Here is an 18389-nt window from a genome sequence, read left to right on the forward strand (position 1 = left end):
AGTTAGACCGGCAAAGTCTTCTACTCCAAGCTCTATTCCCTAACTGCAGACACTGAGGACTAGGACTGTTCCCCTTATATACCATCTACTAGGGGAGGAGAGGTTACATTTTGCACAAAAGCAATGATAAAGCATTTTCCCATAGACTTACATTGAATGCACATAATATTATATGGCAGCAAAATTCCAAAACAGTGAACAAGTTTCATACAGCCCCTGTCACTCTAGCGGTCCGTCTGTCTGCTGTCTGGTAAGTAAGCAACAGAGTGTACCTGAAAGTGGAAGGCAGTCAGCGCATGACAGGGGCGTAAAACAGGCAGGACAGTAGGGTCCGTACATTTTGAGAGTGAGGGGGTTTGTTTAGGTTTGAGCAAGATGTGTACATGCAGGGAGTTGGGACAGCGGTAATGTAAGGGGTAATTAAAATAGTGGTCTCACCACTTGCTGGAGACACAGGTGCAGGATTTTTTTCCTGTGTTTTTCCTGTGTTAAACTAAAGGTTTCCGTATGTTTGTATTAACCAATGGGAAGAAAGGCTGAAATGCTTGTAAAAAAGGTGTAATATGGATTTCATTTTGCATACTATGAATCTGTATAAAGTCACAGCGGTGAGGGCGGATGGGCTCTAGAAGGCAGTAAGAAGATTGGAAAGGATTTCCAGTTCTCAAGCTCTGATAGTTGCATATAAGCTGGGGGGGGGGGTCACCCAGAGTTCCTGTAGGCAAGGACCCCAGTATGGGTTTTTAAGTCTCCAAAGGGGGAGCCCACAGGTCTGGTGGGCGGCCGTGGGCAAGTGAAGTAATCTGTGACCACTCCGTTTTTCTCTGAAGTTAATTGTTGTACAGGCAGTCCCCGGGTTACGTACAGGATGTCAGTATTCGGGATGCGTGAATCCACTGGACCACCGCAGGAGGTGGTACTAGCCGACACCTGGGACCGGAGTCTAAGTGGCACCTGGTCTTCACCAGAGCCCGCCGGGTTGGACTTGCTGCGGCAGGATACCACCAGGTCGTTCCACAGGTGCGACTAGCCCGCGGTGGCAGCCGAATTCGAGGTACCTTAGCAGGAGTCTCGTGGTCAGGTACAGGCACAAGGTCAGGGCAGGTGACAGAGATGCAACGTCAAGTCCAATCCGGGGTCAGCAACAGGAGGTCCAGGCACATAGGTACAAGAACACAGGCACACAGGACACAGCAGCACGGAGGGACTCTGATAACGCAGAAGACACAGGAACGCAGGAGACACAGGAGCGCAGGATAATCACAGGGAAGCTTTCTCTAGGGCTGTGAGGCACAAAGATCTGGCAGAGGACACAGGAAGGGGCTGGAATTTAAGGCAGTACGGCGCGCTGGCCCTTTAAATTTCTTAAAGCTGCAGCGAGGGCGCCCTAGGAGACGGGGATGCGTGCCCTGCGCTGCCGGAGTCATCGCTGGATCCTGGGGAGGTGAGTGGAACGCCGGGGGCCGGGAGCAGCGGAGAGGGGCACGGGTGTGCCTGCAACCCGGGTGATGGGTCGCAAGAGCACCCGTGACAGCACCCCCCCCCCCCCCCTTCGGCCTCCCCCTCTTCTTGGACTGGAGGAAATATTGCAGAAGACCACGGTCCAAGATGTTATCCTCTGGCTCCCAGGATCTTTCCTCTGGCCCAAACCCCTTCCAGTCAAGAAGTAAGAACCGCTTCCCTCTAACGGTCTTCATATCCAGCACCTCCTTTACCTCGAAGACATTGGTGGAATCAGCCTCAGGAGCAGGGGGAGGCACTTGCCAAGAGAAGTGGTTCAGGGTGACTGGTTTCAAGAGAGAGACATGAAAGTAATTCGGGATGCGCATGGAGGGAGGAAGGCGCAGCTTGTACGCCACAGGATTGAGGCGCTTCAGTACCTCAAATGGACCCAGGAAACGAGGACCAAGCTTATAGCTGGGTATCTTCAAATGGACGTACCTGGAAGACAGCCATACTTTGTCCCCTGGAGAAAAGACTAGTGGAGATCTGCGCTTCTTGTCCGCCTGCGTTTTGTTGCGGACAGATGCCCGAAGCAAAGATTGACGTGTTTGCTCCCAGATGGATCTGAGATCTCGGACCAATTCCTCCACGGCGGAGCGGAGCCGGCAGAGTCCAGCGAGTTGTAGGAAAAATTCCACCCAAGGTAGCAGGGTGGACCAGTCGTCTTGTCGGGCGTAGACAAAATGGCGGAGATAGCACCCCAGGGTCTGGTTAACTCTCTCAACTTGTTCATTGGTCTGCAGATGATACGCAGACGAGAAGTCCAGCTTCACTTGTAGCTGACTGCACAGAGATCGCCAGAAACAGGAAACAAACTGGACCCCAGGGTCCGAGACAATGTGCAAGGGGAGTCCTTGAAGCCAGAAGAACAGGCTGGCAGGACGTGGAGCTGATGGCAGATCTGGCAGAGGGACAAAGTGAGACATTTTTGAGAACCAGTCGGTTACCACCCAGATTACAGTTTTAATTACAGGAAGATGGAAGATCAGTGATAAAGTCCATGGGCAGCTGGGTATCGGTAACGGCAGAAGAAGACCAGCAGGTTTAAGATGAGATGGCTTGTTTCGGGCGCAGGAAGTGCAGGAGCCCACAAAATCCCGTACATCCTTGACCACGTCCGGCCACGAGTAGAAACGGGAAATGAGGGTGACAGAGCGTTGCACCCCAGGGTGCCCAGCCACACGAGAACAATTTCCCCAAGTCAGTATCCTTTTCCGAAGGGCAGGTTGGACATAAGTCTTACCAGGAGGAAGCTGCCGAAGGTGCACTGGAGCAGCAAGAACCAGCAGTTCAGGAGGAACGATATGTCTAGGAGCTGGATCCTCCCCAACAACATCCGAGGCACGAGAGAGCATCGGCCTTAATATTCCTCTCTTCAGGACGGAAATGTATTAGGAAATCGAATCGGGAGAAGAAGAGAGACCAACGAGACTGTCTTGGATTGAGACACTGGGCAGTCTGCAAGTACAAGAGGTTTTTGTGATGAGTATAGATACTGACTGGATGACGAGCTCCCTCCACAAGATAAAGCCATTCCTCCAGAGCAAGCTTAATAGCCAGAAGCTCCCAATCACCAATAGAGTAGTTCCTTTCCGCGGCAGAAAAGGTCTTGGAGAAGAACCCACAGGTGAAGAGCCCTTTCTGGGTGAGAATGGCTCCCGCACCAATGGATGAGGCATCGACCTCTAGCAGGAACGGTTTCTCAGTATCAGGCCGGGAGAGAACGGGAGCAGACGAAAAGGCAGACTTTAGCTTAGTGAAAGCTTCTTCAGCCGCCGGAGGCCATAGCTTAGGATTGGCGTTCTTCTTGGTCAGCGCCACTACGGGAGACACTAGAGAGGAGAAATAAGGAATAAAGTGACGGTAGTAATTGGCAAAGCCTAGGAACCTCTGGATAGCTCGAAGCCCCACTGGACGCGGCCACTGAAGTACTGCAGACAACTTTGCAGGATCCATCTGTAGTCCCTTGTCCGATATGATATAGCCCAGGAACAGGAGACTCCTCTGATGGAACTAGCACTTCTCAAGCTTGGCATACAAACGATTGGCCCTTAAGCGCCTGAGGACATGGACTCGATGGGACTCAATGTCTGCGGAGAAGACCAGGATAGCATCTAGATAGACCACGACACAGGTATAGAGCAAGTACCTGAATATGTCGTTGACAAACTCCTGAAACACCGCCGGTGCATTGCAGAGTCCAAAGGGCATAACAAGGTATTCGAAGTGGCCATCTCGAGTATTGAGAGTTGTCTTCCATTAATCACCTTCCCCTTTGCGGATGAGGTTATACGCCCCTCGCAGGTCCAACTTGGTGAAAACCTTGGCACCACGAAGACGATCAAACAGTTCAGTGATCAGGGGTAGTGAGTAGCGATTTTTCACCGTGACCTTATTAAGACCGCTGTAATCGATGCAGGGACGGAGAGAACCATCCTTCTTGGCCACGAAGAAGAATCCTGCACCGGCAGAAGACAAGGACTTCCGTATAAAGCCTTTCTGAAGGTTCTCCTTCACATAGGCCATCATGGCCGCAGTTTCGGGAACAGATAGTGGATACACTCGACCCCGTGGAGGGGATGCGCCCGGCATCAAGTCAATTGGACTGTCATAGGGTCGGTGTGGCGGCAGAGTCTCAGCTTGCTTCTCTGAAAAAACATCAGCAAAGTCCACATATGGAGCATAGAGACCCACCAGAGGCTTGGAAGACTTCCAAAGTGAGATGGCAGAAACGGGACAAGGCAGTTCCAGACAACGTGACTGGCATTCTGGTCCCCAGCGGAGAACTTCACCCGTTTGCCAGTCAAGCACAGGTGCGTGACGCTGCAACCATAGAAGGCCCAGAAGAACTGAAGAGGTACATCAAGATAGTAAGTAAAAGGAATGTCTCTCTTTGTGCAATACCCCTACTTGTAGGCACAAGGGTTCTGTGCGGTACCGGATCAGGTATTGGAAAATCTGCCCACTGACTGATGAGATGACCAGCGGGTTCTCAAGGCGGACCACAGGAAGATGGTACAGAGAGACCAAGGCAGCATCCACAAAGATTCCTGCCGATCCGGAATCCAGGAAGGCAGAGGCTGGAAACGGTTAACCCATCCTGGAGATGAGCAAGACAGGAATGTTGAGACGCGAAGAAGCTTTGTTCTCACCTAGGGACGCTTCTCCCAAGGACCCTAGGTGCATGCTTCTTCCCTGACGCTGGAGACGGAGGACAGAACTGTGGAAAGTGTTCCGGGCCGGCACAATAGAGACAGAGGTTCTCCTGTAGTCGCCTGGAACATTCCTGAGGAGACAGCCGAGCTCTGTCAACTTGCATTGGTTCCTCTGAAACTGTCATGGCAGGTGGCTGAAGCGATCTTTGGAAGACTGGAGCTAGACAGGGCAGACGACGGGTCCTGACTTGCGGTAGTTCCAGACTTCGCTCCTCAGCACGCTCAGTAAACCGAATGTCTATTTGAGTGGCCAGAGAGATTAGATCACTCATTTTAGATGGAAGATCCCATGCAGAGAGGGCGTCTTTGATCTCACCCGACAGTCCCTTTTTAAAAGTTGCAAGCAAGGCCGCCTCATTCCAAACCAGCTCGGAGGCTAAGGTACGAAACTGGACTACGTAGTCTCCCACAGATGAGTCTCCATGACGCAGGTTCAGGAGTGCGGTCTCGGCTGAAGATGCTCAAGCAGGTTCCTCAAAGACAGACCGTAACTCAGCAAAGAAGGAGGTGATGTCAGCTGTAACCAGGTCCTTTCTGTCTCAGAGGGGAGTATCCCATGCCAGGGCTTTACCGGAGAGAAGGCTGATCACGAACGCCACCATAGCCTATTCTGTGGCAAACTTAAAAGGCAACAGGTCGATATGCAGGGAGCACTGAGTAACGAAGCCCCTGCACAACTTGGCCTCACCATCATATTTGGAGGATATGGAAACAGAAGCAGGGCAGAAACAGGAGCTACTGCAGGTGCTGGATGCTGCAAGGTGGCGGTGAGTTGTGCAAGTTGCTGTCCTTGTGCGACAATCTGTTGTGACTGCTGTTCCACGAAGGTGGTAAGGCCAGCCATTTCAGGTAGCGGAACCTCGGCGGGATCCATGGCCGGATCTTACTGTCAGGATTCGGGATGCGTGAATCCACTGGTACACCGCAGGAGGTGGTACTAGCCGACACCTGGGACTGGAGTCTAAGTGGCACCTGGTCTTCACCAGAGCCTGCCGCAAAGCAGGTTGGACTTTCTGCGGCAGGGTACCACCAGGTCGTTCCACAGGTGCGACTAGCACGTGGTGGCAGCTGAGGTCGAGGTACCTTAGCAGGAGACAGTCTTGTGGTCAGGTCCAGGCACAGGGTCAGGGCAGGCGGCAGAGATGCAACATCAAGTCCAATCCGGGGTCAGCAACAGGAGGTCCAGGCACATGGGTACGGGAACACAGGCACACAGGACACAGCAACATGGAGGGACTCTGGTAACGCAGGAGTCACAGGAACGCAGGAGACACAGGAACGCAGGATAATCGCAGGGAAGCTTTCTCTAGGGCTGTGAGGCACAAAGATCCGGCAGGGGACACAGGAAGGGGCTAGAATTTAAGGCAGTACGGCTGACCGGCCAGCGTCAATTATCAGCGTGCTGGCCCTTTAAATTTCTTAAAGCTGCAGCGAGGGCGCCCTAGGAGACGGGGAAGCGTGCCCCGCGCTGCTGGAGTCATCGCTGGATCCTGGGGAGGTGAGTGGAACGCCGGGGGCCAGGAGCAGCAGAGAGGGGCACGGGTGTGCCTGCGACCCGGGTGATGGGTGGCAGGAGCACCCGTGACACATAGGTTCGGTAGGTTTGTTCTTAAGTTGAATATGTATGTAAGTCGTATATTTTATAATTGTAACCTCAGCTAAAAATTTTCTGGTCTCTGTGACAATTGAATTTTAAAACTTTTGGGTTGTCATAAGAACCAGGATTAACACTAAATCTTCATTACAGACGCCTGTGATAACTGTTACAGCTGATTATTGTAGCCTAAGGCTAAAGTACAGTAATTACCAACATCCAGGGGTCCGTGTGTAACTAGGGGTCGTCTGTAAGTCGGGTGTTCTTAAGTAGGGGACCGTCTGTATTAATAAATAAAATTTGGCTGCTGTGGACTTTTCTTCCACTTAATTTGAGTGTCTTGTATTTTATTGGGTCAATTAGTGGGGAAAGGAGGGCGACCCCAGAGACAGGTCCTATTTATTATATGTCTCGTCATTCATTCTCACTTTCTCACTCCATTCTCCACTCCACATTTATGACCTATACTGGTGGTGGCGAACCTATGGCACGCAGGACCCTCTCTCAGTTAGTGATGGCTCGTTCGCAAACAAGCCGGCTCTTTCGTGTGAACAATGAGAGCCGGCTCCCTTCAGTGAGCAGATGGCTCGCCTAACCCCGCCCCTAATCGACTCACTACACCCTCTTCACCCAATAAAATTGGGTTAAAAATGGAGTGGAGTGGGGGACTGGCTGGACTGAGGCCCCTTGTTATATATTTAATAGGGAGCTGTTCAAGAACCAGAAGAGCCGACTCTTCTTAGTGAGCGGAGCCTAATGATTCAGCTCACTAAGAAGAGCCGGCCTTCCCATCACTACTCTCTGTAGGCACATGAACCATCTCTCCAGACTTGTCTAAGTTTTATCATTGGAGCTCCGGTCCTGTCAGGTGGCTTTACTACACTAAACCAGCTACACATACCGGTGGATTAGTGGCCCATATGACAGCTGTCCGTGGCCACATATATAGCTGCCTCTGTCTGTAGCGCTCATCACCTGCATAAGGCGGCCAGTGATGGGAGCACGACCCCACAGCTTTACCGTCAAGCAGCGCATGCGCAATGTAACCGGGTGCTATGCTGCGTCACCGGCCGCCTCGTGCAGGTGATGAGCGCTACAGACAGAGGCAGGTATAGATGTGACCACGGACAGAGACAGGTATCGATGTGGCCACGGACAGAGACAGGTATAGAAGAGGCCACGGACAGAGACAAGTATAGAAGAGGCCACGGACAGAGACAAGTATAGAAGAGGCCACGGACAGAGACAAGTATAGAAGAGGCCACGGACAGAGACAGGTATCGATGTGGCCACGGACAGAGACAGGTATCGATGTGGCCACGGACAGAGACAGGTATAGACGAGGCCACGGACAGAGGCAAGTATAGAATAGGCCACGGACAGAGGCAAGTATAGGTGTGGCCACGGACAGCTGTCATATGCGTCATCCCAAAATGCACCAGTTTATCTTTGCTGTTCAGTGCCCGCACCCTCCACCCCACCACACCCCTTGCCAAATTGGATTCCCCAATCCGTTACTATGCCCCTTCTTTGTATTTAACACATAAGAGTCAGTATTATTATTAGTATAACATATTAGTTATTAGTACGTCTCATACCGGCTGTGGGCGAATGGAGAGGACTCACGGGCTGAGCGCCCCCCATACAAATAACAAAAAAAATGCTATTTACCCCCTTCCCTAGAACTTATATAAGTATAAATAAACAGTAAAAATCATAAACATGTTAGGTTTTGGTGCGTCCCAAAATGTCCGATCTATCAAAATATAATTTAAAAAAATAGCCAGAATGTGAAAAGTCGAAAATAACACTTTTTCGCCATTTTGCAACATGTAAAGGCAGTGCAGTCCTCAAAATAGTAGCAATGAAAACAGCATCTCGGTAAATTTTTGAGGGTGTAGAGTGAAAAATCGAAATGCCAAAACAAAATAGAGGTTAGGATGGGAATATTTGGTCCATGAGCATCTCACGTCCCCCCAATCCCTGTCTCTACCCAGGACGGCTGTCACTGTACGGGGTTAATGTTGGTCAGTATATGGCGGTAATATTCATCACTGGATGGCGGTATTACGGTATTCATCACTGTATTTGCTCCTAGTGTAGTGATATTACTGGTAACATTGGCCTTTCTATAGAAGTCTATATATCAGGTCACCATCACGGACCTGTACAGAAGGTTTGGGATAAATGTCTGGCTGTGGAGAGAGAAGGTTGTGCGACCCTTCATGCAGAGGAAAAGACCCCATCATCTGCCCCCTGGAGCTGCCGTGGGGTAAAAAGTAGAAATAGAAATCAGTGTAGTGCGAGAAGTAACTCATTCTGACTCCATGGACTTCTAGAAGACTTCTGGAGCTTAGAGGACCACACGTATCAGAAGAACTGGTCTATAGGACACTACAGGGGGCCACATGTCCCCCAGACAAGAATCAGCCGCACAAAGATGTCCTGCTACACCTTCTATGAGTGACCCCAGTCTACAGCACAGGACTGGTATGATGGAGCTTGTCATGGACTGCAGTGATTGATCAACCCAAACCTTAAATCTGGCTGCTTGACTCTGTACCTTGATCAACCATCCATCCGTCTGGTACTTGACCGTGTACCTAGACTAACCACCCATCAACAGACCGGGAAACTAAATGTTTGGGTAATGTGGGAAGGCCACAGCGTTTATTAACAACCAAGATAAATTATTAAATAATGTTATAAATTAAAACATTTCCCAACTTGCTAGGCCCGCTTGGCATCTTTAAAATCTTGAGAACCAACTTTGCCCGAAATGGCGGCTGCGTCCCTGCAGCCGGCATGTGGGCATCTTCCAGCGCCTTAGGGCCTGTGTAACTTCCGCATTTGCTGTGACAACTGTAGGAAAACAGAAGGAAACAGCCAAAACCAAGGAAAGAAGAGCTGAAAAGAAATAATTCTGAGGGCAGGGTGGGAGGGTGACTTCTCGCCTCTTCGGTCCAGGGGGCAGAAGGAAAGAGGCCCCCCCACGTGCTCTCGGACTTTATAAAACCACCTGGCGGGTCCTTACCCGCCCCCAAACACCACCTCCTGTGACCTCACACAGGAGGAGTAAAGGGGCAAGCCCCACCAGCCTACCAGAAGGCTTGAAACCACCCCCTACAGTCCTCAGCCTCTTCGCTATTTGCTTTGGGGCTTGTTAGGAGAATTGCTCTTCTTGCCCTAGATCTTATCAAAGCTCCTCTAAGACCTCAGAGAATTCAGGAAATATTTCAGCCTGTTTTAGTAGGAACTTGAGGCTCCGAATACTGAGAATTGCTTCATCTTTTTTAAAAGCTAGAAATGTAAAACCACTGCCTTCAGCAGATAATCAGGGTCTTCAAGTGTTGGTGGATCTTCTCCGTAGAGGTTTCGATTGAGATTGTCTACACACCACAGTTTTCCATCAGGAGAATAAAACAGAAAGTGATTGAGACTTGACGAGTCATGATCTCCAGTAGTGGAACTTTAATCTGTGGACACAACGTTCTCATCAGTCGGTGGAGGACACTTGTAGAATTTGTCTCTGATGCTCACAGCACCAAAGAATATTGCATCAAGCTGGATCCAAATATTCCTGTGTTCTGTGTCTGATCCTGCATCAAATACACTAATCAAAAGTGGTTGTTGAGAGACAGGACAGACACTTACATCATTTACCCATTATTGGTTTAACGATTCTGCATCCAAGATGCGTTCCGGTTATCTGGATGTGTCCCCTTATATTATGCTCCTTCATGTTATGGCATAGAAATCTCCATTAATGCTGTCAGGATTCGGGATGAGTGGATCTTCTGGAGATGGTACTAGCCCACACCTGGGACCAGAATCTAAGTGGCACCTGGTCTTCACCAGAGCCCGCCGCAAAGCAGGTCTTGCTCCGGCAGGGTGCCACCAGGTCGTTCCACAGGTGCGACTAGCCCGCGGTGGCAGCTGAGGTCGAGGTCCAGGCACAGGGTCAGGGCAGGCGGCAGAGATACAACGTCAAAGTCCAATCGGGGCTCAGCAACAGGAGGTCCAGGCAGATGGGAACACAGGCACACAGGAGAAAGGAACGCAGGACACGGGAACTCAGGAGCAGGAACACACGGGAAGAATATCGCTGAGGAGCTTTTTCTAAGGCTGTGAGGCACAAAGATCCGGCGAGGCAGGAAGGGAGGTGCCGAATTATCAGGAGAAGGTGAGTTCAGACCTGCGGTCGGAGTCGGGGCACACAGAGTGACACGGTTGCAACCACGATCCGAGACAGCACCCGCGGGAGCACCAGTGACAAATCCAAATTAAAATACTTTTAAATCTGCTCCAACCAGATCTACCAACGCTTCTGAAAACCAATTTGAGTTTTATTTTATTAGAAGGCAATGGATCTTGGTCCAGGTCCCCACCAGAGCGCCCCCTCCAGGCTGCAGGCGATATTGCTGATATTGTTCAGCTTTTCATTCCTGGGAGGCCGATTCTGACTGTGTGATCCGAAGCCACCGCCATTGAACTGTCTAGATTAGAAAAAGAAGATGTTTAAGGGTCCGATCAGCCCCAAGATGCCAAGGTACACAATGAGGGTAAAAGATAAACACATCAGGACTTATATGTCAGTTCTTTGTCATACAAGTCCGGAAATAATTGCAATTACTTGTGAAACGCCAGTTATATGGATTATTTTTCCGTCACGTCATCTCCACGTCATGTCTGCATTGAGAGGTTGTGAAGGGGACAGCGCTGGTAGCGGAGGGGCCAGTGCAGGGTGTTCCACTTGATTTGATGCATTATGAAGCAAACATACCTTGATGATGCTGGGGCTACACCGATGCAGAAACATATCTTGTTTAATCCCTGAGCTGAGTGTTTTTTTCTGTGTGTATATTATATCCTGCATAGAAGGACACAACATAGTACTACTACTCCTATCCTGTATATATGAAAACAGTACAGTACTACTACTCATATCCTGTATATATGAAAACAGTACAGTACTACTACTCCTATCCTGTATATATGGGCACAGCACAGTACTACTACTCCTATCCTGTATATATGGGTGCAGCACAGTACTACTATTCCTATCCTCTATATATGGGTACAGCACAGTACTAATACTCCTATCCTCTATATATGGGCAAAGCACAGTACTACTACTCCTATCCTGTATATATAAACACAGCACAGTACTACTACTCCTATGCTGTATATATGGGCACAGCACAGTACTACTACTCCTATCCTCTATATATGGGCACAGCACAGTACTACTACTCCTATCCTGTATATATGGGCACAGCACAGTACTACTACTCCTATGCTGTATATATGGGCACAGCACAGTACTACTACTCCTATGCTGTATATATGGGCACAGTACAGTACTACTACTCCTATTCTGTATATATGGACACAGCACAGTACTACTACTCCTATGCTGTATATATGGGCACAGCACAGTACTACTACTCCTATCCTGTATATATGGGCACAGCACAGTACTACTACTCCTATTCTGTATATATGAGCACAGCACAGTACTACTACTCCTATCCTGTATATATGGGCACAGCACAGTACTACTACTCCTATCCTGTATATATGGGCACAGCACAGTACTACTACTCCTATCCTGTATATATAGGCACAGCACAGTACTATTACTCCTATCCTGTATATATAGAGACAGCACAATACTACTACTCCTATCCTGTATATATGAGCACAGCACAGTACTACTACTCCTATCCCGTATATATGGACACAGCACAGTACTACTACTCCTATCCTGTATATATGGGCACAGCACAGTACTACTACTCCTATCCCGTATATATGGGCACAGCACAGTACTACTACTCCTATCCTGTATATATAGGCACAGCACAGTACTATTACTCCTATCCTGTATATATAGAGACAGCACAGTACTACTACTCCTATCCTGTATATATGAGCACAGCACAGTACTACTACTCCTATCCCGTATATATGGACACAGCACAGTACTACTACTCCTATCCTGTATATATGGGCACAGCACAGTACTACTACTCCTATCCCGTATATATGGGCACAGCACAGTACTACTACTCCTATCCTGTATATATGAGCACAGCAGTACTACTCCTATCCTGTATATATGGGAACAGTACTACTACTCCTATCCTGTATATATGGGCACAGCACAGTAATACTACTCCTATCCTGTATATATGGGAACAGTACTACTACTCCTATCCTGTATATATGGGCACAGCACAGTACTAATACTCCTATCCTGTATATATAGGCACAGCACAGTACTAATACTCCTATCCTGTATATATGGGCACAGCACAGTACTAATACTCCTGTCCTGTATATATGAGCACAGCACAGTACTACTACTCCTATCCTGTATATATGAGCACAGCACAGTACAACTACACCTATCCTGTATATATGGGTACAGCACAGTACTACTACTAATAATAATAATAATAATTCTTTATTTATATAGCGCACACAGATTACGCAGCGCTGCACAGGCATGTCAAATTGGTCTACTCCTATCCTCTATATATGGGCACAGCACAGTACTACTAATCCTATCCTGTACATATGGGCACAGCACAGTACTACTACTCCTATCCTGTATATATGAGCACAGCACAGTACTACTACTCCTATCCCGTATATATGGACACAGCACAGTACTACTACTCCTATCCTGTATATATGGGCACAGCACAGTACTACTACTCCTATCCTGTATATATGGGCACAGCACAGTACTACTACTCCTATCCCGTATATATGGGCACAGCACAGTACTACTACTCCTATCCTGTATATATGAGCACAGCACTACTACTCCTATCCTGTATATAAGGACGCAGCACAGTACTACTACTCCTATCCAGTATACATGGGCACAGCACAGTACTACTACTTCTATCCTGTATATACGAGCACAGCACAGTACTACTACTCCTATCCTGTATATATGGGCACAGCACAGTACTACTACTCCTATCCGGTATATATGAGCACAGCACAGTACTACTACTACTATCCCGTATATATGGGTACAGCACAGTACTACTACTCCTATCCTGTATATATGGGCACAGCACAGTACTACTACTCCTATCCTGTATATGTGAGCACAGCACAGTACTACTACTCCTATCCTGTATATATGGGAACAGTACTACTACTCCTATCCTGTATATATGGGTACAGCACAGTACTACTACTCCTATCCTGTATATATGGGCACAGCACAGTACTGCTACTCCTATCCTGTATATAAGAGCACAGCACAGTGCTACTACTCCTATCCTGTATATATGGGTACAGCACAGTACTACTACTCCTATCCTGTATATATGGGCACAGCACAGTACTACTACTCCTATCCTGTATATATGGGCACAGCACAGTACTACTACTCCAATCCTGTATATATGGGTACAGCACAGTACTACTACTCCTATCCTGCATATATGGGCACAGCACAGTACTACTAATCCTATCCTGTATATATGGGCACAGCACAGTACTACTACTCTTATCCTGTATATATGGGCACAGCACAGTATTACTACTCCTATCCTGTATATATGGGAACAGTACTACTACTCCTATCCTGTATATATGGGCACAGCACAGTACTACTACTCCAATCCGGTATATATGGGTACAGCACAGTACTACTACCCCTATCCTGTATATATGGGCACAGCACAGTACTACTACTCCTATCCCGTATATATGGGCACAGCACAGTACTACTACTCCTATCCTGTATATATGAGCACAGCACAGTACTACTACTCCTATCCTGTATATATGGGTACAACACAGTACTACTACTCCTATCCTGTATATATGGGCACAGCACAGTACTACTACTCCTATCCCGTATATATGGGCACAGCACAGTACTACTACTCCTATCTTCTATATATGGGCACAGCACAGTACTACTACTCCTATCCTGTGTATATGAGCACAGCACAGTACTACTACTCCTATCCTGTATATATGATCACAGCACAGTACTACTACTCCAATCCTGTATATATGGGTACAGCACAGTACTACTACTCCTATCCTCTATATATGGGCACAGCACAGTACTACTAATCCTATCCTGTATATATGGGCACAGCACAGTACTACTACTCCTATCCCGTATATATGGGTACATCACAGTACTACTACTCCTATCTTCTATATATGGGCACAGCACAGTACTACTACTCCTATCCTGTATATATGGGCACAGCACAGTACTACTAATCCTATCCTGTATATATGAGCACAGCACAGTACTACTACTCCTATCCTGTATATATGGGCACAGCACAGTACTACTACTCCTATCCTGAATATATGGGCACAGCACAGTATTACTACTCCTATTCTGTATATATGGGCAAAGCACAGTACTACTACTCCTATCTTCTATATATGGGAACAGCACAGTACTACAAATCCTATCCTGTACATATGGGCACAGCACAGTACTACTACTCCTATCCTGTATATATGGGTACATCACAGTACTACTACTCCTATCTTCTATATATGGGCACAGCACAGTACTACTACTCCTATCCTGTATATATGGGCACAGCACAGTACTACTAATCATATCCTGTATATATGAGCACAGCACAGTACTACTACTCCTATCCTGTATATATGGGCACAGCACAGAACTACTAATCCTATCCTGTATATATGAGCACAGCACAGTACTACTACTCCTATCCTGAATATATGGGCACAGCACAGTATTACTACTCCTATTTTGTATATAAGGGCAAAGCACAGTACTACTACTCCTATCTTCTATATATGGGAACAGCACAGTACTACAAATCCTATCCTGTACATATGGGCACAGCACAGAACTACTACTCCTATCCTGTATATATGAGCACAGCACAGTACAACTACACCTATCCTGTATATATGGGTACAGCACAGTACTACTACTCCTATCCTCTATATATGGGCACAGCACAGTACTACTACTCCTATCCTGTGTATATGAGCACAGCACAGTACTACTACTCCTATCCTGTATATATGATCACAGCACAGTACTACTACTCCAATCCTGTATATATGGGTACAGCACAGTACTACTACTCCTATCCTCTATATATGGGCACAGCACAGTACTACTAATCCTATCCTGTATATATGGGCACAGCACAGTACTACTACTCCTATCCTGTATATATGGGTACATCACAGTACTACTACTCCTATCTTCTATATATGGGCACAGCACAGTACTACTACTCCTATCCTGTATATATGGGCACAGCACAGTACTACTACTCCTATCCTGTATATATGGGCACAGCACAGTACTACTACTCCTATCCTGTATATATGGGCACAGCACAGTACTACTACTCCTATCCTGTATATATGGGCACAGCACGGTACTACTACTCCTATCCTGTATATATGGACACAGCACAGTACTACTACTCCTATCCTGTATATATGGGCACAGCACAGTACTACTAATCCTATCCTGTATATATGAGCACAGCACAGTACTACTACTCCTATCCTGTATATATGGGCACAGCACAGTACTACTACTCCTATCCTGAATATATGGGCACAGCACAGTATTACTACTCCTATTCTGTATATATGGGCAAAGCACAGTACTACTACTCCTATCTTCTATATATGGGAACAGCACAGTACTACAAATCCTATCCTGTACATATGGGCACAGCACAGTACTACTACTCCTATCCTGTATATATGAGCACAGCACAGTACAACTACACCTATCCTGTATATATGGGTACAGCACAGTACTACTACTCCTATCCTCTATATATGGGCACAGCACATTACTACTAATCCTATCCTGTACATATGGGCACAGCACAGTACTACTACTCCTATCCTGTATATATGAGCACAGCACAGTACTACTACTCCTATCCCGTATATATGGACACAGCACAGTACTACTACTCCTATCCTGTATATATGGGCACAGCACAGTACTACTTCTCCTATCCCCTATATATGGGCACAGCACAGTACTACTACTCCTATCCTGTATATATGAGCACAGCACTACTACTCCTATCCTGTATATAAGGACGCAGCACAGTACTACTACTCCTATCCAGTATATATGGGCACAGCACAGTACTACTACTCCTATCCTGTATATATGAGCACAGCACAGTACTACTACTCCTATCCTGTATATATGGGCACATCACAGTACTACTACTCCTATCCGGTATATATGAGCACAGCACAGTACTACTACTCCTATCCTGTATATATGGGTACAGCACAGTACTACTACTCCTATCCTGTATATATTGGCACAGCACAGTACTACTACTCCTATCCTGTATATATGGGAACAGCACAGTACTACTACTCCTATCCTGTATATATGGGCACAGCACAGTACTACTACTCCTATCCTGTATATGTGAACACAGCACAGTACTACTACTCCTATCCTGTATATATGGGAACAGTACTACTACTCCTATCCTGTATATATGGGAACAGTACTACTACTCCTATCCTGTATATATGGGCACAGCACAGTACTGCTACTCCTATCCTGTATATAAGAGCACAGCACAGTGCTACTACTCCTATCCTGTATATATGGGAACAGTACTACTACTCCTATCCTGTATATATGGGTACAGCACAGTACTACTACTCCTATCCTGTATATATGGGCACAGCACAGTACTACTACTCCTATCCTGTATATATGGGCACAGCACAGTACTACTACTCCAATCCTGTATATATGGGTACAGCACAGTACTACTACTCCTATCCTGCATATATGGGCACAGCACAGTACTACTAATCCTATCCTGTATATATGGGCACAGCACAGTACTACTACTCCAATCCTGTATATATGGGTACAGCACAGTACTACTACTCCTATCCTGTATATATGGGCACAGCACAGTACTACTACTCTTATCCTGTATATATGGGCACAGCACAGTATTACTACTCCTATCCTGTATATATGGGAACAGTACTACTACTCCTATCCTGTATATATGGGCACAGCACAGTACTACTACTCCAATCCGGTATATATGGGTACAGCACAGTACTACTACCCCTATCCTGTATATATGGGCACAGCACAGTACTACTACTCCTATCCCGTATATATGGGCACAGCACAGTACTACTACTCCTATCCTGTATATATGAGCACAGCACAGTACTACTACTCCTATCCTGTATATATGGGTACAACACAGTACTACTACTCCTATCCTGTATATATGGGCACAGCACAGTACTACTACTCCTATCCCGTATATATGGGCACAGCACAGTACTACTACTCCTATCTTCTATATATGGGCACAGCACAGTACTACTACTCCTATCCTGTATATATGAGCACAGCACAGTACTACTACTCCTATCCTGTATATATGAGCACAGCACAGTACTACTACTCCAATCCTGTATATATGGGTACAGCACAGTACTACTACTCCTATCCTCTATATATGGGCACAGCACAGTACTACTAATCCTATCCTGTATATATGGGCACAGCACAGTACTACTACTCCTATCCTGTATATATGGGTACATCACAGTACTACTACTCCTATCTTCTATATATGGGCACAGCACAGTACTACTACTCCTATCCTGTATATATGGGCACAGCACAGTACTACTAATCCTATCCTGTACATATGAGCACAGCACAGTACTACTACTCCTATCCTGTATATATGGGCACAGCACAGTACTACTACTCCTATCCTGAATATATGAGCACAGCACAGTATTACTATTCCTATTCTGTATATATGGGCACAGCACAGTACTACTACTCCTATCTTCTATATATGGGAACAGCACAGTACTACAAATCCTATCCTGTACATATGGGCACAGCACAGTACTACTACTCCTATCCTGTATATATGAGCACAGCACAGTACTACTACTCCTATCCTTTATATATAGGCACAGCACAGTACTACTACTCCTATCCCGTATATATGGGTACAGCACAGTACTACTACTCCTATCCTGTA

Source organism: Engystomops pustulosus, chromosome 1 (assembly GCF_040894005.1).
Source record: "Engystomops pustulosus chromosome 1, aEngPut4.maternal, whole genome shotgun sequence".
NCBI classification, from domain to species: Eukaryota; Metazoa; Chordata; class Amphibia; order Anura; family Leptodactylidae; genus Engystomops; species Engystomops pustulosus.